The sequence below is a fragment of the Castor canadensis genome, chromosome X (assembly GCF_047511655.1).
Source record: "Castor canadensis chromosome X, mCasCan1.hap1v2, whole genome shotgun sequence".
In the NCBI taxonomy this organism is placed as follows: domain Eukaryota; kingdom Metazoa; phylum Chordata; class Mammalia; order Rodentia; family Castoridae; genus Castor; species Castor canadensis.
In genome coordinates, this window is record NC_133405.1 from 118710253 (window position 1) to 118733327 (window position 23075).

At 37.6% G+C, this 23075-nt stretch overlaps 1 pseudogene; it reads right to left on the reverse strand.

Moving 5' to 3' along the window:
- Nucleotides 1-286: 286 nt before the first annotated feature.
- LOC141419502 (DNA (cytosine-5)-methyltransferase 3A pseudogene) lies at nucleotides 287-17427 on the reverse strand (annotated as a pseudogene).
- Nucleotides 17428-23075: the final 5648 nt, after the last annotated feature.

Sequence of the window (23075 nt, forward strand, 5' to 3'; positions counted from 1 at the left end):
CTCCATTGTCAGTTTCTTCAGATCCCAACTTCCTAGGCAGGGAGAAGTGGGAAAAAAACATTTCTCAATGCTCCTCCTTCAGTTTTTCAAAAATTGAGAATAGAAAAAAAACCCACTAGAAAAGAAGTCCTTGTACTGAATCCCTTTCTCCATCCGTGGTTAAAACTCTTTGCACATCAGGCCAGATGGACGCTCATCTGGCTGTTTTAAAGCACCATTATGCAGTTGGGTTGTACAGTAGTTAATAACAATATATACATATATATATATTCTATCATTCTATCATTCATACCCAGAGGTCTGGGACACACCCCCCAAGAGCCCATTGGATCTTCTGCTTATTCTGCACCTCAATGACCTTGACAGTGTTACTATCATCATTGTCATGGCAGGAGGGGAAGGTCTTCTGGCCATCTGCAGGACTTCATAAATTGCTTTTGTGTAGATGGCCTGGTGGAACACACTGCAGTAAGAGCTCAGGTGCATCAGCTTCTCAACACACACCACTGAGAACTTATTGTCTCAGAATTACATTAATGTGTTATCTCCAACAAGTCATCCAACATTTGTCCTGACCACCAGAAGAAGCCCCACAATTTCTTCTCTACTAGCTCTCCAATGCCAAAGACCTGATCATTCTCGTACTTAGGCTCATCATCAGCTGCTTTGGTGGCATTCTTGTCCCCAGTGTGAGCCCACACAGGCTCAGGCATGATGGCCATAGTCGGTGATACAGGGTCAATGGGCTGCTGCACAGCGGCAGGGCTGGGTTCATCCAAATTCTGAGACTCAGACTCCCTGCACCCCTGCAATTATCTTGGCTTTCTTCTTAGCTCATAAGGCCAAGTGCAGCCCTTCTTTTGTCATCTTTTTTTTTTCTTTTTGAGAAAGAGTTTTGCTATGTAGCTCAGCCTGGCCTTCAACTAATGATCCCATGATCCTCCTACCTCAGCCTCCTTAGTGCTGGCGTTATAGGCCTGAACCACACAGCAGGCTCATGTGGAGATTTCTACAATGAGTTACAGATGTTTCTGCATTATTTGCTGACCTCATGTCACAAGTTGACATGTTATATTTGATAGATTTGGACTTAAAGGATGCTATCAAAAGGTAATATCTTCACCAAGGGCAAAATTTCAAATGGCCATTTTCTATAAGAAAAGATGGCCTGAAGTAAGTCTCAAGATCAATTTAGAACAGACACTAATGGCATACTATTTAAGTGCATAATCAAGGAACTGAAAGGGATATGGCTGCATTGTCTTATAGAATGCCAAGTAAGATCTCAATAACTGAATAACAAAAGTCACTGATTGTCCCTGGCCAACATTGATGAGATAAATAATAAATAAGAGGAAATTAACATGGTGATTTTCATGATTAGATCTAGTGACTCAGTTTTACCTCAGATTTTCATACATCTAGACTCCCATTTGAGAATCCTAAAACACATGTTTCCACTGTGGAATATAATATTTATCTTAAACTATGAGTAATTTGACACATGGTTCTTAATGTTATTGGATAAACAGGCATGTAGGATAAGAGAAAAGAAAAAAATTGGAGACAGGAGGAGAAGGTACAATGCTATTTGTAGTAATTGATCTGAAATTATTAAGGAAAAATAAAGTTTCTGATGCACAACGAAGGTAAAAAAAGAAGCATTTATGAAACTCAAGTGATTCCCTGGAGTCATTCCTCATGCTACATTGTCTGGCAGTAAGTAATAATGAAAAACTACTGTAACTCTATGCAGGACAAACAGAGGCCTCAGAAATAGATACATATGCCTAGCCAACTCTTAGATGGATGTGGCTGCAGAAACAGAAAAATAGAATGGATAAAAAGAAACATTATAAATACTTAAAATCCTACAAAAATAGAGAATACACTCTTTTGCTTTAGTTTCCTACCCTACTTGCTGCGTCATGTACTGGAAGATATTTTAAATAATCAGCCTTTTTAATCTTCTCTTTGTAGTATAAATAGGATACATAATAATGGTGCACTTTAGAATACTATTACAAAATCATTGCCTAATACCGAGGCATCACCTAAAGATTGTGACTTACTATTATTTGAAGTAAATAAACATAGTCACTGGTTTTTGAAATTTAAATGAGAGGATGATAGATTTGTATATTTGCAAATTTATAGCATGAGTGTTATTATTTTTTGTACTTGACATCTGAACAACCATTTTTTTTGAGTGAGGGTGGCAATTTCCAACTGAGCAGAGGATTCTGTTTCCACTCTAAAAGTCAGGATGGTCAATATTGATTCTTTTTTCTTCAAATAAGCCATCAGGCAAGCACTAGACATAGGCTTGGTAATTAGGGTGTCCTGATCTGTCACTCTTAAACTGGAAGGCATAATAAAGAAGCCAGAGAAAGTCAAGAAATTATTTGATGTAAATGTAGCAGTATCCTAGTCAGATTTTTCATGTGTCTTGAATTTAGATTAATAAAAAACTGCCTATCTTTGTGCTTGTTATTTTACTAGTCTTATTTTTTGGCCTTCCTGTCAGCTGCGAGCTTCCTGATGTTCTTCCAATAGTTACATTTTTGCTTCTGATTGGTAGCTTGCCTATATTTCTTACAATATATATTCTTATCACATAGCAAGTAACATTCTCTACAGATCACTTCCTGTTCCTATAGAAGAGCATGAAGTAAACATTTTAAGATTCTTTCAAATTTAAGTTTAATTTGAAAAATATTATTTAATGGATAAAAGTTTAAGTTTTGGAAATTTAAGTTTTAAAAAAGTTAACATCATGGTTAAAAATAGTGTGCTATATTCCAAAAAAGTTCAGTATTTAAATTCACTTAAGTTATAAAATAAGAACATAAGTCACATATACCTTCTGTATCTGACAATTTTAACATCTGTATGTATTAATTTGTCAAATTAATTGCAGTCAATATTTGAATTGAGAACTGAAAATTATCTATTAAAATTCAGTGTGGTGAGGGATCTTTAAAACTTTCCCCCACCAAATGGTTAAATATTTCTAGTTTTAATAGGTTATTTTGTTGATCTGTTTATATAGTACCAGGATTTAGAAATATCACTTCTGAAGCTGGTAGTATATGACTCATGCTTGTTGAGAAATAGAATGAAAATATCCAGAATCCTCTATTCTGCAAAATATGAACAAAACATTCTTGTTTAAATCAGGAAACTAAACAAGAATACAAGAGAACCATTTTTATTATCCTAATATAAATATATCCTATTTGAGACTTGAGTTATAGATGGGAAAAATGTTTTGCACTGGTGGCTGAAACTAATTGCTTCTGATCTTAATTTTCCTATGAATTACTTTCAATATCTTGTACATACTGTTTAAATGTTTAATGAATGAAAAGAATCTTCTATAACAGTAATTACATAACAGATTTTTTTCCAGACTTGATTTAAAAATTGTTGAACACCATGAGATCTTTTCTACTGGAGTGATTACATATAATGATATGAAGCTGGTTTAATAAAAATATCTGTCAGTAAACTATTATTGCTAAATCTAAACAGATTTATTTAAAAATATAAATTAGAATGAATGCAGCCTTCTGTCTTTTTTAAATGCAAAGAAGTGGAAGCATACACTTAACATATACAAATGAAACAAAACAATAAAAGGCCTCCACTAGATAATTCTGTTAAAGTAATATGATATCTACAAGCAATATCTCTTTCTTCTTAATTGTAAACTGAAGTAAATGTGATTTTTTTCAAGTCAAATATAAATTTTTAAATTTATTTTTATCATTTTTGCATTTACTCACATGTGTGTACATTATTTGGGCCACCTCCTCCTGCCGCCCTGCCTACGGTCAGAACCTCTTCCATCCTCCTGTTCTCTGATTTTGTAGAAGAAAAAACAAAATATAATAAGAAAAACATGTCATTTTTGCTAGTTTGAGATAAAGATTGCTGTTCAGGGGGATTCCTTGTGTTGTTTCCATGCATATGTGTATTACACCCCAAATTGATTCATCTCTACCAGACCTCTTCATACTTCCCGGTCCCCTTCCCATAGTGACCTCTGCCAGTTTAAGATTACTTTATTCATTCCTATACAGTGAGCACATCAATCACATTCAAGTTTTTGGTTTTCCTTCCCTTTCCCTATGCCTCCAATATGCAGTCTCCCCTTAGTGTGTGACCCATGTCCAATAATATTACTGCGTTTGTTTTATGTCTATAATCTGCATATGAGGGAGAACATGCGATTAATGACCTTCTGTGCCTGACTAACTTCACTTAAGATCATGTTCTCCAGTTCCATCCATTTACCTGTGAATGACAAAGTTTCATTTTTCTTTGTGGCTGAAAAAAATTCCACTTTGTATAAGTACCACATTTTCCTTTTCTTTCTTTAGATTGTTCCTGTTTAAAAAATTTTTTAATTCATTTATTCACATGTGCATACATTGTTTGGGCTATTCCTCCCCCTTGCTCCCAGTCCCCTACCTTTCCCTCCACACTCCCTCCTTGCTTCCAGGCAGAACTTGTTCTGCCCTTATCTCTAATTTTGTTGAAGAGAAGACATAAGCAATAATAAGAAAAACAAAGTGTTTTTGCTAGTTGAGATAAGGATAGCTATACAGAGAGATTCTTAACATTGCTTCCATGTACAAATGTGTTACAACCAAAGTTGATTCATCTCTACCTGACCTTTTCACTGGTTCCTGATCCCCTTCCCATATTGACCTCTGTCACTTTAAGGTTTCTGTATTAGATCCTCTGTAGTGAGAACATCAAATACTTTCCTGTTTTGGGTTTCCTACCAATCCCCATACCTCCCGTATGTGCTGTCTCCTAGTACTATATTTTCTTAATCCATTTGTCAGTAGTGGGGCATCTTGGTTGTTTCCATACCTTGGCTATTGTGAATAGTGCTGCAATAAACATGGGTGTGTGTGCAGGTGCCTTTGTAACAACCTGAGTCAGATAACTTCCGTATATCCCTAGGAGTGTTATTGATGGATCATATGGCAGATCTATGTTTAGTTTTTAAGAAGCCTCCATATTGTTTACCAAAGTGGTTCTACTCCATTACATTCCCACCAGCAGTGTATGAGGGTTCCTATTTCCCACTCCCCGCATCCTTGCCAAAATTTGTTGTTAGTAAGTAGTCTTCTTGTGCAATGAGGTGGAATCTTAGTGTGGAGTGAGGTGGAATTTTAGTGTGGTTTTGATTTGCATTTCCTTTATGGCCAGGAATGGTGGGCATTTTTTCATGTATTTTTTAGCTATTTGGACTTCTTCCTTTGAAAAAATTCGGTTTAGTTCATTTGTCCATTTCATAATTAGGTTATTAACTTTTCTCTCCCCATATACATGCAATATTTTGTAATACAGTACACATATATAAAACACAGATATATAAGTAGAAGGTATGAAGGTACATTACATTATATATTAAAAACTATAATGAAGTTCTGGCAAACTCTCTTCCTGCCACACATGGACATACTTACACACACACTCACACCCTGAAACATGCCACCAAACAAAAAAAAATGTGTCATTTTTTAGGAAGACACATGTGATACTGAGAATTCTTTTTGGAACATATTTTTTGTTTGGTGGCAACATATTGTGCTATGGTGTAAAAATTTTTGTGTCATCAAAAACTAATGTTATTCCTGTACCTGGTTTTTTTGTTGTGGACTTTTTTATATTATTAACTTCACCATCACTATTTTTCCTTTCCTTGTCTTACCACCTTCATTTTCCTTCCTTTTCCTGTGCTATAATCCATTGCTCTCCCTCCCAACTACTCTCTCTGCCCCTTCTCATGCAAATCTCAGATCCATCTTCATCTCTCCCTACCATCCTCCCCCAACCACCACACTACCCTCCCTCCTAAACACTCACCACCTATTGACTAGTCTACTGTACCAATGGGACACAACCTTAGCCCCCTGCAATGGCTGACATAAGCACTCTCCATTACAACAGAAACACACCAAAACATGCACAAAACCCAGCAGCCCCCATACCTCTTCTCCCACACAGTAGCCCCCTTTCCTGACACCCTTTTTGTGTCACCTTTACAAATTAACCAAATTTCTATACCTAGCCAAATAATCATTACCACCCCCCCAATTCTCAGTTTATAGATATTATCACTAAGGGGTTTTCTATATAATATGTAAACAGCTGGATTAACACTGAATGTCAATGGACTCAACTCCCCCATCAAAAGACACCATTTGGCAAACTGGATTAAAAAGGAAGATACTACAATCTGTTTTTTACAAGAGCCCCATCTTATTGACAGAAATAAACACTGGCTTAAGGTGAAAGGCTAGAAAAAGATTTACTAAGCCAATGGCCCCTGAAAACAGGCAGGAGTAGCAATACATATATCAGACAAAGTAGACTTCAAACCTACATTGGCCAAACAAAATAAAGAAGGATGGTTCATATTTATAAAAGGGACAATACATCAAAAGGAAATAACAATTATCAAACTATGTTGATAATTTGACTAACTCTATCTGTTAGTCAAATATGAAGCTCAGTAAATAAGAAAATATAAACTCTGGATCACAGAAAGAAAGGTATCTTTTGTTTTCATGGAAGAATTATGAAACTAGAGCTAACAAATTATTATAAAAAGAGAAAATGAACTCAGGTACAATACTGACTTTAGAGATATGAGTTGAGGGAGCAGATATTTCCTTTTGAAGTCATAAATCAAAGAAACACTGATCTTGAAAATTGCCATATAAAATAAAAAATGACCAGAACAATGTGAATTTAAAATGAACAACAAATAATTTGGGACACAAACATTAAAAATATTGGTTGATATCTGAAATTCTAATTTAACTAGATTTTGTATTTTTATTTGCTAAATGTGCTAACTCTAATCCTGTGTCAATTACTAAGATATGTTGACATTTCAATGTCAATTCACCCAATTTCATCAAACACACACTGAAACACTTAAAAGCACACATAGACTCCAACACAGCAATAGTGAGAGACTTTAATACCCCTCTATCACCAATAGATAGGTCATCCAAGCAAAAAATCAACAAAGAAATCCTAGAACTAAATGACACCATAGATCAAAAGGACCTAACTGCTGTATACAGAATACTTCCTCCAACAACAGCACAATCAGCAGTCCATAGGACATTCTCCAAAATAAATCATATTTTAGGGCTCAAAACAAGCCTCAGCAAATATAAGAAAATAGAAATAACCCCCTGCATTCTACCTGATCACAATACAATACAACCAGAACTCAATAACAAAAACAACAGCAGAAAATATGCAAATAATCGGAGGGTGAATAACACATTGCTCAATGATCAATGGGTCATAGAAGAAATAAGAAAGGAAATCAAAAGGTTCTTGGAAGTTGATAAAAGTGAAAACACCACCTACCAGAACCTACGGGACAGAGCAAAGGCAATCCTAAGAGGAAAGTTTGTAGCCATGAGTGCATATATTAAAAGGACAGAAAAAACTCAAATAAATGACCTAATGCACATCTCAAACTCCTAGAAAAACAAGAACAAGCAAAACACCAAACATGCGGAAGGAGAAAAATAATAAAAATAAGGGCAAAATTAATGAAATAGAGATGAAAAAATCCATACAAAGAATCCATGAAACAAAATTCCAGTTCTTTGAAAAAATAAACAAGATTGACAAATGCCTGGTAAATCTGACTAAAATAATGAGGAAAAAGACCCGAATTAGTAAAATCACAAATGAAAAAGGTGAGACAACAACAAACTCCAAGGAAATCCAGGGAATCATCAGAGACTACTTTGAGAACCTATATTCCAATAAATTGCAAAATCTTAAAGAAATGGACAAATTGCTAGATACTTATGATGATCCAAAACTGAACCAAGAGGATATTAACCATGTAAACAGATCTATAACATGTAATGAAATTGAAGCAGCAATAGAGTCTCCCAAAGAGAAAAAGTACAGAACTTGATGGATTCTCTGCTGAATTCTACCAGACCTTTAAAGAAGAACTAATGCCAACACTCCTTAAACTTTTCCACAAAATAGAAAGGGAGGGAACACTGCCTATCTCATTCAATGGATCCAGTATTACACTCATCCCAAAACCAGACAAGGACACATCCAAAATGGACAACTACAGGCCAATCTCCTTAATGAACATTGATGCAAAAATCCTCAATAAAATAATTGCAGACTGAATCCAACAACATATCAGAAAGCTCATTCATCATGACCAAGTAGGCTTCATCCCAGGATGCAGGGACAGTTTAACATATACAAATCAATAAATGTAATACAGCATATAAATAGAAGCAAAGACAAAAACCACTTGATCATTTCAACAGCTGAGGAAAAAACCTTTGATAAGATCCAACACCTTTCATGATAAAAGCTCTAAGAAAACTAGGAGTAGAAGTAATATACCTCAACATTATAAAGGCTATATATGACAAACCTATAGCCAACATCATATTTAATAGGGAAAAACTGAAACCATTTCCCCCAAAATCAGGAATAAGACAAAGATGCCCATTCTCCCCACTCCTATTCAACATAGTCCTGAATTCCTAGCCAAAGTGATAAGGCAAGGAGAAGAAAGAAAGGAATACAAATAGGTAAAGAAATAGCCAAAGTATTCTTATTTGCAGATGACATGATCCTATACCTCAAAGACCAAAAAAACTCCATTCAAGAACTCCTAAACACCATAAACAGCTTTAGCAATGTAGTCAGATACCAAACCAACTTACAAAAATCAGTAGCCTGTGTATACAACAATGAACAAATTGAGAAAGAACATAGGAAAAGAATTCCATTTACAGTAGCCTCAAAAAATCAAATATCTAGCAATAAACTTAACAAAGAATGTAAATGACCTCTATAAGGAGAACTACAAACCACTGAATAAAGATACTGAAGAAGAATAAAGAAGGTTGGAAGATCTCCTGTGCTCATGGATTGGTAGAATCAACATAGTAAAAAAATGGCTATTCTACCAAAAGCAATCTACATGTTCAATACAATTCCCATCAAAGTACCAATGACCTTCATCACAGGATTGAAAAATGTGTTTTCACTTGGAAACACAAAGATGTAAATAGCCAAGGAAATACTAAGCAAAAAAAGCAACGCTGGAGGTATCACATTACGTGACTTCAAACTATACTACAGAGCCATAGCAATAAAAACAGTTTGGGACTGGCACAAAAACAGATAGAAGACCAGTGGAACAGAGTAGAGCACCTGGATATGAATTCACACAGCTATGCCCACCTTATTTTTGACAAAGTCGCCAAAAGCATACAATGGAGAAAAGACAGCTTTTTCAAAAAATACTGCTGGGAAAAAGAGTTATCTGCCTGCATAAAATTTGAACTAGATCCATGCCTATTACCCTGTACTAATATCAACTCAAAGTGGATTAAGGAACTTCACGTCAGCCCTGAAACCTTCAGTTAGTACAGGAAAGAGCAGGGAACACTCTGGAAGCAACTGGTATAGGGAAGGACTTCCTCAGTAGAACTCAAGCTGCCCAGCAACTAAGAGAAAGGATGGACAAACGGGAGTACATGAAATTAAAAAGCTTGTGCACAAAAAAAGAAATGGTCTCTAAATTAAAGAGACCAGCCACACAGGGAGAAAATATTTGCTAGTTATACATCAGACAAAAGACTAATAACCAGAGTATACAGGGAACTCAAAAAACCAAACTCCCCAAAACTCACTGAACCAATACAAAGTGGGCAGTTTAACTGAACTAAACAGAACTTTTTCAAAGAAAAAAGTCCAAATGGCCAAAAAACACATGAAAACATGCTCACCATCCATGGCCAAAAAGGAAATGAAAGTCAAAACCACACTAATATTCTACCTCACTCTTGTTAGAATAGCTATCATTAAGAACACCGCCAACAACAAATGATGGCAGAAAAAAGGGGAGGTTTTTCCAAGATTGCAACTAGAGGGAGGAAGCAGATATCATGTGTTCCTTAAAGTAAAAACTTTTCTGAGATGCTGGAGACAACTAGAGAGGAAAAACCACCAAGAAGAGGGAAAACTTTGACACCTCCACACCCACAGCCCTCACATGGCTGCCCCACATTATGGAATACAGAGAAACCAGGAGGGCTCCTGCACTGCCAGGCACTGGCTCCTAACCCACTTGGCAGACCCACAAGTGAGCAATAAGTGGCACGTGGTTCTCCCATAGCCACCCCTGAGAAAAATCAGCATAACCCCCTGGACAGACTAACCCCCACACCACAGACAAAAAACCTGAATAATAAACAAGGAACTGAAAAAAAGACATGTAGCAAAGAGGGTGGAGCACCTTGAGCTCTGTATAAGGGGGAGGGGCACTTCCCCATGTGGCACGCTCTGCTGGAGAGTGGGGGAGGATCACTTCCCCACGCAAACTCTAAGTAAACATGGCTGCAGAAGGTGGGGGTGGAGGCCCCCACAGAGAGCTTGCAGAGGGGAAGGCTTCCAACAAAGGCTGATGAGCGGCACACTCCGCCAGACAGAGGAGGAGGGGCACTTCCCCATGTGAACTCTAAATAAGCCAGCCAGAGAAGGCAGATATGGCAGAACCCCCCCCCACTGCCAAGTGCTTGGAGAGAAGGCTTCCAACAGTAGGTGCCAGGTGAGCCGCACCCTCAAACAGAGCAGATAAAGGTTCACCAAGCTGTCTCCAGATCCAATTACTTGTTGAGATAACCACAGGGCTACTGATTAAATACCAACACCAAGACTGGATGCCGAAGGAACAATACCACAATGACTAAGACTGAAACGGCATTGTTTCTGGACCCGAAACTTTTATTCTTTTATAGTTTTAGATACCTTTTCTGTTCTTTTTCCTTTGATGTGACAATGAAAGAACTACTACTCAAACACCAACTGGATGCTGAAGAAGTAACACCAGAAACAGAACTATTAAGGCCGAAACTATTGCATTTGAACCCGGGTTTTTTTTTTTTTTTTTTCCTCTTTCTCTGTCTCTCTAATGCCTGTTTAGCTCACTGCTGATTAGTACACTATCTCTCCCTGTTTATTTCTTTGGCTCTGTATCTTTTTTTCCTTCTCCTTTCTTTTTTTTCTTTGCTTTCTTTCTCCTCTTACCCTTCCACTCTAGATACCATGATTTTTACTATTACTAGCTACACAATACCAAATAGCACACAGTACAAGGACAATAACAGCAGCAAGTGGAATTATGGGAAGATGGAAAAAAGATAGAAACCATTTTCCCCCCACTAACAAATTAGTACAGGAAACAGAGGGAAATGAAAAAAACAGAGGCACAGATTCAGACTCCAATGAAACAAAGATAAGCTATGACAAGGAACCCAACAAAGACCACAAGAACAACGTGAAAGAAGAAATCCTACAAGTAATCAATGAGAATTTTATAGAAAGGATACTGGATATGGTCAACCAAAACAAACAGGATACACTCAAGAAATACCAAGACAACAAAAATAGAGAATTTGAGACAGCACAAGAACAAATAAAAGAAACTATAGAAGCACTGTATAAACACCAAAGCGAAACAAAGAACACCATAAATAGAGAGATAAATGAACTCAGGATGAAAACAGACAATATTAAAGAGGAAGTGACCCAGGGTATGGAAGATCTCAGAAAAAAGAACGAACCAGAAATGCAAAACAAAATGGAAGGCCAATCCAGCAGACTAAAACAAGCCAAAGACAGAATCTCAGAACTCAATGATTAAATGGTAATTAAAGGAAAAACTGAAGAAGTACTTAGACAGCTCAACACCTGTTAAAGGAACATGCAAGAATTCAACAACTCCGTCAAAATACCAAACCTGAGAAACATGGGCATTGAAGAAAGAAGACATGCAAACAAAAGGAATTCATAATATATTTAACAAAATAATAACAGAAAATTTCCAAAACCTAGAAAAAAATATGCCAACTCAGGTACAGGAAGCCTCCAGGACACCAAACAGACTTGACTAAAATAGAACTACTCCACAACATATTATCATTAAAACAACAAGCAAAGAAAATGGAAAAAGAATATTGAAGGCTGTAAGAGAGAAAAAACAAGTAACTTACAAAGGTAATCCCATAAAAATTACAGCAGATTTCTCAACAGAAACATTAAAAGGAAGAAGAGCATGGGGTGAGGTCTTCCATGCACTGAATGAAAATAACTTCAACCCTAGGATACTCAAACCAGCAAAACTATCATTCAAAATAGGTGGAGCAATAAAAACCTTCCATGATAAGCAGAAACTAAAACAATATATGACTACAAAGCCACCTTTACAAAAGATTCTTCAAGGGATTCTACATGTAGAAAGTGAAAGCCAACATAACCATGAAAGGACAGGCAGTACAAAACCACAGGAGAAGAAAAGGCAAGAGAGTAGAGAGTAACATTGATTTAGCTACACACAATCAAACCCTTAAACAACTGAGACAACTAAATGACAGGAATCACCATGTACCTATCAATACTAATAGTCAATGTTAACGGACTTAATTACCCCATTTGAGAAACTGGATTAAAAAGGAAGATCCAACAATTTGTTGCTTACAGGAGACCCATTTCATCAATAAAAATAAGCATAGGCTTAGGGTGAAAGGCTGGAAGAAGATTTACCAAGCCAGTGGTCCCTGAAAACAGGCAGGAGTAGCAATACTTATCTCAGACAAAATAGACTTCAAACCTACACTGATCAAACGAGACAAGGAAGGACATTCCATACTAATTAATGGGGAACTATATCAAAAGACAATAACAATTATCAACCTATATGTACCCAACATCAACACACCCAATTTCATCAAACATATCCTGAAGGACCTAAAAACAAATATGAACTCCAACACAGTGGTAGTGGCAGACTTTAATACCTCCCATCACCAATAGATAGGTCATCAAAACAAAAAAATCAATAAAGAAATCTTAGACCTAAAACATACCTAGAGCAAATGGACCTAGTTGATGTCTTTAGAACATTTCATCCAACTTCTACACAATATACATTTTTCTCAGCAGCCCATGGAACCTTCTCCAAAATTGATCATATCCTAGGGCACAAAGCAAACTTCAGCAAATATAAGAAAATAGAAATAATACCATGCTTTCTATCTGATCATAATGCATTAAAACTAGAGCTCAACAACAAAAATAATAACAAAAAAGTTCAAGCAGCTGGAAACTGAACAACACATTGCTCAATGACCAATGGGTCATTGATGAAATAAAATAGGAAATTAAAAGGTTCCTGGAATTTAATGAAAATGAAAGCACAACCTGCCAGAACCTATGGGACACAGCAAAGGCAGTCCTGAGAGGAAAGTTTATAGCCATGAATGCGTATATTAAAAAGACAGAAAGATCTCATATCAATGACGTAATGTTACATCTCAATATCCTAGAAAAACAAGAACAAGCAAATCCAAGAACAAACAGAAGGAGAGAAATAATAAAAATAAGAGCTGAAATCAATGAAATAGAAACAAAAAAAATACAAAGAATTAATGGAACAAAAAGTTGGTTCTTTGAAAAAATAAACAAGATGATTGACAGATCCTTGGCAAACCTGACTAAAATGAGAAGAGAAAAAAAACTCAAATCAGTAAAATCAGGAATGCAAAAGGGGAGATAACAATAAACACCATGGAAGTCCAGGAAATCATCAGAGACTACTTTGAGAACCTAAATTGCAATAAATATGAAATTCTTTTTTTTTCTTTTATTATTCATATGTGCATACAAGGCTTGGGTCATTTCTCCCCCGTGCCCCCACCCCCTCCCTTATCACCCACTTTGCCCCCTCCCTCTCCCCCCACCCCCTCAATACCCAGCAGAAACTATTTTGCCCTTATTTCTAATTTTGTTGTAGAGAGAGTATAAGCAATAATAGCAAGGAACAAGGGTTTTTGCTGGTTGAGATAAGGATAGCTATACAGGGCATTGACTCACATTGATTTCCTGTGAGTGTGTGTTACCTTCTAGGTTAATTCTTTTTGATCTAACCTTTTCTCTAGTTCCTGGTCCCTTTTCCTATTGGCCTCAGTTGCTTTTAAGGTATCTGCTTTAGTTTGTCTGCATTAAGGGCAACAAATGCTAGCTAGTTTTTTAGGTGTCTTAATATGAAAATCTTGAAGAAATGGAAAGATTTCTAGATACTTATAGTCATCCATAAATGAACCAAGAGGACATTAATTACCTGAATAGATCTATAGCACAAAATGAAGTTGAAGCAGCAATAAAAAGTCTCCCTAGAAAGAATAGTCCAGGACCTGATGGATTCTCTGCTGAATTATACAGACCTTTAAAGAAAGGGAAGGCAAACTGCCTAATACATTTTATGAAGCCAGTATTACACTTATCCCAAAACCAGGCAAAGGCACCTCCAAAAAGGAGAATTATAGGCCAATCTCCTTAATGAACATGATGCAAAAATACCCAATAAAATAATGGCAAGCTGAATCCAACAACACATCAAAAAGATCATTCATCACCACCAAGTTGGCTTCATCCGAGGAATGCAGGGATGGTTCAACATATGCAAATCAATAAATGTAACACAGCACATTAACAGAATCAAAGAAAAAAACAACTTGATCATCTCAATAGATGTAGAAAAAGCCTTTGATATGATCCAAGACCATTTCAAGAAAACTAGGAGTAGAAGGAATGTACCTCAACATTACTAAAGCTATATATGACAAACATACAGCAAACATTATACTTAATAGGGAAAAACTGAAAGCATTCCCTCAAAAATCAGGAACAAGACAAGGATGACCACTATCCCCACTTCTATTCAATATAGTACTGGAATTCCTACCCAGAGCAATAAGGCAAGAAGAAGAAATAAAAGGAATACAAATAGGTAAAGAAACTGTCAAAATATCCCTATTTGCAGATGATATGATCCTATACCTTAAATACCCAAAAAACTCTACCCAAAGACCCCTAGACACCATCAATAGCTATATCCAAGTGGCAGGATACAAAATTAACTTATAAAAATCATTAGCTTTTCTATACATTAATAATGAACAAAATGAGAAAGAATATATAAAAACAATTCTATTTACAATAGCTTCAAAAAAAGCCAAATACTTAGGAATTAAACTTAACAAAAGATGTGAATGACTTCTACAAGGAAAACTATAAACTTCTGAAGAAAGAGATTGAGGAAGACTACAGAAGGTGGAGAGATCTCCCATATTCATGGATAGGTAGAATCAACATAGTAAAAATGGCTATACTACCAAAAGCATTCAACATGTTTAATTCAATTCCCATGAAAATCCCAATGATATTCATCAAAGAGATTGAAAAATCTACCATTAAATTTATTTGGAGACACCAGAGGCCACGAGTAGCAAAGGCAATACTCAGCAAAAAGAACAATGCTGGAGGAACCACAATACTTGACTTCAAATTATATTACAAGGCAATAGCAATAAAAACAACATGGTACTGGCATAAAAACAGACATGAAGACCAGTGGAACAAAATAGAGGACCCAGATATGAATGCACACAACTATGCCCAACTTATTTTTGACAAAGGTGTTAAAAATACATGATTGAGAAAATACAGCCTCTTCAACAAAAACTGTTGGGAAAACTGGTTAGCAGTATGAAAAAACTGAAATTAGATATATGTTTATCACCCTGTTCTAGTATTAACTCAAAATGTATCAAGGACCTTAATATCATACCCCAAACTCTAAAGTTGATACAGGAAAGAGTAGGAAATACTTGGAAATAATAGATATAGGCAAGGACTTCCTCAATGGAATGCCAGCAGCTCAGCAACTAAGAGAAAACATAGACAAATGGGACCTTATAAAACTAAAAAGCTTCTGCTCAACCAAAGAAATGGTCTCTAAGCTGAAGAGAGCACCCAGTGAGTGGGAGAAAATATTTGCCAGCTACACATCAGACAAAGGACTGATAACCTAAATATACAGGGAACTCAAAAAATGAAACTCTTCCAAAACTAACGAACCAGTAAGAAATGGGCAAGTGAACTTAACAGAATTTTCTCAAAAAGACAAATTCAAACAGCCAAAAAACACATGAAAAAATGCTCACCATCTCTAGCCATAAAGGAAATGAAAATCAAAGCAACACTAAGATTCCCCCTCACCCCATTAGAATAGCCATAATTAGAAACACCACCAAAAGCAGGTGTTGGTGAGGAGGTGGAAAAAAAGGAACCCTTATACACTGCTGGTGGGAATGTAAACTAGTACAACCACTCTGGAAAAAAAATTTGGAGGCTTTTAAAAAATCTAAACATAGACCTCCCATTTGATCCAGCAACCACTCTTGGGGATATACCCAAAGGAATTACTCTAGAGGTACACCCATGTTTATTGCAGCACTATTCACAATAGCCAAGTTGAGGAAACAACAAAGATGCCCCACTACTGACTAATGGATTAAGAAAATGTGGTATTTATACACAATGGAAATTTACACAGCCATGAAAACAATGAAATCTTATCATTTGCAAGTAAATGGATGGAACTGGAGAACATCATCTTAAGCGAAGTGAGTCAGGCTCAGAAGGCCAAAATTTGCATGTTCTCCCTCATATGCTTATTATGGACCCCAAACATTTGCAGTAATATTTTTGGACATGGGTCACATAGAAAGGGGAGAATGTGCATAGGAGGAATAGGGAAAGAGAAGGAAACCTAAAACTTGAATGTGGTTAATATGCTCACTGTAGAGGAGCAAATGAAGCAATCTTAATCTAGTAGAGGCCACTGTGGGAAGGAGATCAGGAAGCAGTGAGAAGTTATGGTAGAGATGAACCAATGTGGGTTGCAATACACAAGTGCAGGGGAGGATCCAAGATGGTGACCAGAACACGGCCACAGACTTTCTGACTTCCATGATCCAGGAACTTTGATAGGAAGCTGGAGACTTGCTTGAATGAGGTAAAACACCAGGGAGAGCTGAAACATCAGCACTCCAAACCCCTAGCTCGTGGGAGGCCTCTCCATACCACCATACACTAAAAGAATAGCAGGCGCTGCATGCCAAGCCCCTCTCCATAGGCCTGCAGAGATGCTGCTCCATACACCATGGGATCTCCAATCTTCTGGCCCTGCTCCTTTGCCCCACCAGGGCTGTGCTACCCCAAACTCCCACCCCTCAGACCAGCAGGATCTCTGTGGATGAGCTCTTAAGGCCAGGGATCCACAGACACCTATGCTCTCTGCCAGGCCACGCCCCCCCCCAGGCCTGCACAGCCCTGCAGGAACTCCATCACACTGGGCTGTGGTCCCCAGCCCTGCACGATCTCCACTTGACTGCCAAGGCTCCCAAGTACTGCAAAGCCCTGCAGGAGCTCCGTCTTGCTGGGCTGTGGTCCCCAGCCCCGAACGATCTCTGCTCTGCCCACCATGCTTCTAATATCCGCTGGCACAGCCCAGCAGGAGCTCCATGTCTCTGGGCCAAACTCTCCAGAGCTGCACGATCTCTGCTTTGCCCACCAGGCTCCCAAGGCCTGCACAGCCCAGCAGGAGCTCCACCTCTCTGAGCCATGCTCCACATCCCTGCACGATCTCTGATCTGGCCACCATGCTCCAAAGACCAGCACAGCCCTGCAGGAGCTCCATCTCGCTGGGCTGTGCTCCCCAGCCCTGCAAACTCCCCAGCCATGCATGCTCCCCAGCTTTGCAAAATCTCTGCTCTGTCTGCCATGCTCCCAAGATCAGCACAGCCCTGCAGGAGCTCTGCTTCCCTGGGCTGTGCTCCCCAGCATGCACAATCTCTGCTCTGCCTGCCACACCCATAAAGCCAGCACAGCACTGCACAATATTCACTCTGCAACGCTGTGCCCCTAAGGCCTGCCAAGCCGGGCACCCACACACACACTATCTCTATTCTACTTGACCGCACTCCCCAAGCCTGTCAAGCCAAGGATCCAAAGACAAGCAGGATCTCTACTCCTGCCAGCCTGCACACTTCAGGCATGCCAAGCCCACACTCCAAAGGCCTGCCATTTCACCTCAGCTAGAGGCCTTCACCTGAAGGCCCGTGGGACCCCACGCACTGTCCACTTGCCACAGGAAGGCTCCAAACCTACCTAAGAGACACACACAGACAGGTCTAGATGCTAAAGAACTAACATCAGAACAACAAAGTTTGCAATTCTACTGCTCTAGAACTGGTGATTTTTTTTTTTAATTTTTATTTTTTTCCCTTCTAAAAAGGATTTGCTGCCTGGTTTACTGTATGATCATCCACCATCTCTACCATTTTTTTCACTTTTACTCTCTACTCTATTCCATTTATCTTTCCATCTCTCTCTCTTTTTAATCCTTCTCTCTCAGTTTTGTTAGTATTAATACTGCTACCCAGCTAATACTAAATTACACATAGTTCAGAGATAGAAATGTTACCAAATGGAAATATGGGAAGAAGAAAAAGAAAAGGAAACTATTCCTCCCCCAAAAATAAAGTAGTGTAGGACTTAGAGCAAAATGAAGAAAATGGATACCCAGATCCAGACTCCAACAGAACAAAGATAAACTATACCAAGGAACCCAACGAAGCCCACAAGAATATTCTGAAAGAAGAAATCCTACAAGTAATTAATGAGAATTTCATGGAGATGTTACTAGACATGGTCAACCAAAAAGTACAGGAGGCACTCAAGAAATTCCAAGTGGACAAAAATAAAGAATATGAGAAAACACAAAAACAATTAAATGAAATCATAGAGTCCTAAATAAATGCCAAACTGAAATTAGACCACCACAAGCAGAGAGATAAACGAATTAAGATCAAAAATTGACAATATTAAAGAGGAAGTAAACCATCATATGGAAAACTTCAGAAAAAAGAGTGAAACAGGAATAAAAAACAAAATGGAAGGCCATTCCAGCAGAATAGAACAAACACAAGGCATAATCTCAAAAGCTGAAGATGAAATGGTAACTAAAGGAAAAACTGAGGAACTAGTAGTTAAACAAATCACAACCTATGAAAACAAAATGCAAGAACTCACTGACTCCATCAAAAGACCAAACCTGAGAATCATGGGCATTGAAGAAGGAGAAGAGGTGCAAGCAAAAGGAATGCATAATATATTCAACAAAATAATAACAGAAAATTTCCCAAATCTAGAGAAAACTCTGCACATTCAGGTACAGGAAGCCTCCAGACCAAAATAGAGCTACCCCACAATATATTATCATTAAAACAACAAGTACAGAGACTAGAGAAAGAATATTGAAGGCTGTAAGAGAGAAAAAACAAGTAACATAAAAGGCAAACCCATTAAAATCACACAGACTTCTCAACAGAAGCATTAAAAGCAAGAAGTGCATGGAGTAGGTCTTCCAAGCACTGAATGAAAATAACTTGAACCCTAGGGTACTCTACCCAGCAAAACTATCATTCAAAATAGACGGAGCAATAAAAGTCTTCCATGATAAGCAGAAACTAAAACAATATATGAACACCAAGCCACCACTACAAAAGGTTCTCTAAGGAATTCTGCACACAGATAATGAAAGGAAACAAAACCATGAAAGGGCAGGCAGTACCAAACCACAGGAGAAGAAAAGACAAGAAAGTAAAGAGTAACACTGAATCAGCTACACACAATCAAACCCTGAATCAACAAAGACAACAACATGACAGGGATCACCACATACTTATCAATACTAACACTAAATGTTAATGGACCAAATACCCCCATCAAAAGACACTGATGGCCAAACTGGATTAAAAAGGAAGATCCAACAATCTGCTGCCTACAGGAGACCCACCTCATCAACAGAAATAAGCACTGCCTGAAAGTGAAAGGCTGGAAGAAGATTTACCAAGCCAATGGTCCCTGAAAATAGGCAGGAGTAGCAATACTTATCTCAGACAACGTAGACTTCAAACCTACATTGATCAAATGACATAAAGGACACTCCATACTAATAAAAGGGGAAAAACACTAAAAGGAAATTACAATTATCAACATATATGCACCCAGTGTCAATGTACCCAATTTCATCAAACATACCCTGAAGGACCTAAAAGCATATATTAACTCTAACACAGTGGTTGTAGGAGACTTTAATACCCCCCTATCACCAATAGATAGGTCATCCAAACAAAAAATTCAATAAAGAAATCCTAGAACTAAATCATACCATAGATCAAATGGACCTAGCTGATGGCTACAGAATATTTCATCCAACTTCTGCACAATGTACATTCTTCTCAGCAGCCCATGGAACCTTTTCCAATATTGATCATCTCTTAGGGCACAAAGTAAGCCTCAGCAAATATAAGAAAATAGAAATAATTCCATGTATTCTGTCGGACCACAATGCATTAAAACTAGAAATCAACAACAAAAACAGCAGTAAAAAAAGCAAAAAATTGGAAGCTGAGCAACACGTTACTCAATGATGATTGGGTCACTAATGAAATAAAAGAGGAAATTAAAAGGTTCTTGGAAGTTAATGAAAATGAAAACATGACCTACCAGAACCTATGGGACACAGCAAAGGCAGTCATAAGAGGAAAATTTATAGCTATCAGTGCATATATCAAAAGGACAAAAAGATCTCAAATCAATGACCTAACAACAGCTGAAACTTCTAGAAAAACAAGAACAAAAAAACCCTAAAAAAAGCAGAAGGAAAGAAAATATTAAGATAAGGGCTGAACCAATGAAATAGAAACAAAAAAAAACCATACAAAGACTCAATGAAACAAAAAGCTGGTTCTTTGAAAAAATAAATGAGATTGACAGACCCCTGGCAAACATAACTGAAATGAGGAGAGAAAACACTCAAATCAGTAAAATCAGAAATTCAAAAGGAGAGATAACAACAAACACCACGGACATCCAGGAAATCATCAGAGACTACTTTGAGAGCCTCTACTCTAAGAAATTTGAAAATCTTGAAGAAATGGACAGATTTCTAAAAACTTACAACCACACAAAACTGAACCAAGAGGATATTAATCACCTGAATAGATCTATAACACAAAAAGAAATTGAAGCTGCCATCAAGAGCCTCCTAAAAAAGAAAAGTCCAGGACCTGACGGATTCACTGCTGAATTCTATCAGACATTTAAAGAAGAACTAATACCAACCCTCCTTAAACTGTTCCACGAAATACAACCGGAAGTAACACCGCCTAACACATTTTTATCAAGCCAATATTACTCTCATCCGAAAACCAGACAAAGACACCTCCTAAAAGGAGAACTATAGGCCAATTTCCCTAATGAACATCAATGCAAAAATCCTCAGTAAAATAATGGCAAACCTAATCTAACAACATAACAGAAAGATCATTCACCACGACTAAGGTGGCTTCATCCCAGGGATGCAGGGGTGGTTCAACATTCACAAATCTATACATGAAATACAGCACATCAATAGAAGCAAAGACCAAAACCACTTGATCATCTCAATAGATGCAGAAAAAGCCTGTGACAAGATCCAACACCACGTCATGATAAAAGCTCTAAGAAAACTAGGAATAGAAGGAATGTACCTCAACATTGTAAAGGCTATATATGACAAACTTACAGCCAACATCATACTTAACGGTAAAAACTGAAACCATTCCCCCTAAAATCAGGAACGAGACAAGGATGCCCACTATCCCCACTCCTACTCAACATAGTACTGGAATTTCTAGCCAGAGCAATTAGGCAAGGAGAAGAAATAAAAGGAATACAAATAGGTAAAGTAACCATCAAAATATCCTTATTTGCAGACAATATGATCCTATATCTTAAAGACCCAAAAAACTCTATCCAAAAACTCCTAGATACCATAAACAGCTACAGCAAGGTGGCAGGATACAAAATCAACCTACAAAAATCATTAGCTTTTCTATACACCAGAGAAGGAACACATGGAAATAATCCATTCACAATAGCCTAAAAAAAAAAAATCAAATACCTAGGAGTAAATTTAACAAAGGATGTGAATGACCTCTACTAGGAAAATTACAAACACCTGAAGAAAGAGATCGAGGAAGACTACAGAAGATGGAAAGACCTCCCGTGCTCATGAATCAGTAGAATCAACATAGTAAAAATGGCTGTACTACTGAAAGCAGTCTACATGTTTAATGCAATTCCCATCAAAATCCCAATGACTTTCATCACAGAGATTGAAAAATCTACCTTAAAGTTCAGTTGGAAACACAAGAGATTGCGAATAGCCAAGGCAATACTCAGCAAAAAGAGCAATGCTGGAGGTACCCCAATACCTGACTTTAAACTATATTACAAAGCAACAGCAATAAAAACAGCATGGTACTGGCAGAAAAACAGACATGAAGACCAGTGGAACAGAATAGAGGACCCAGATATGAACCCACAAAACTATGCCCACCTCATTTTTGACAAAGGTGCCAAACATATGCAATGGAGAAGAGATAGCCTCTTCAACAAATGTTGCTGGGAAAAGTGGTTACCCTTCTGCAAGAAACTGAAACTAGATCCATGTCTATCACCCTGTGGAAGTATCAACTCAAAGTGGATCAAGGACCTAAACATCAGACCTGAAACTCTGAAATTACTACAGGAAGAACCAGGAAACACTCTGGAACTAATAGGTATAGGCAAGGACTTCCTCAATAGAACCCCAGCAGCCCAGCAACTAAGAGAAAGGATGAATAAATGGGACTTCATAAAACTAAAAAGCTTCTGCACAACCAAAGAAATGGTCTCTAAACTGAAAAGACCACCCACAGAGTGGGAGAAAATATTTGCCAGCTATACATCAGACAAGGGACTGATAACCAGAATATACAGGGAACTTAAGCAACTAAACTCTCCTAAAATCAATGAACCAATTAAGAAATGGGCAACTGAACTAAACAGAACTTTCTCAAAAGAAGAAATTCAAATAGCCAAAAAACACATGAAAAAATACTCACCACCTCTGGCCATGAAGGAAATGCAAATCAAAACCACAGTAAGATTCCACCTCACCCCTGTTAGAACAGCCATCATCAAAAACACCACCAACAACAAGTGTTGGCAAGGATGTGGGAGAAAAGGAACCCTCGTACACT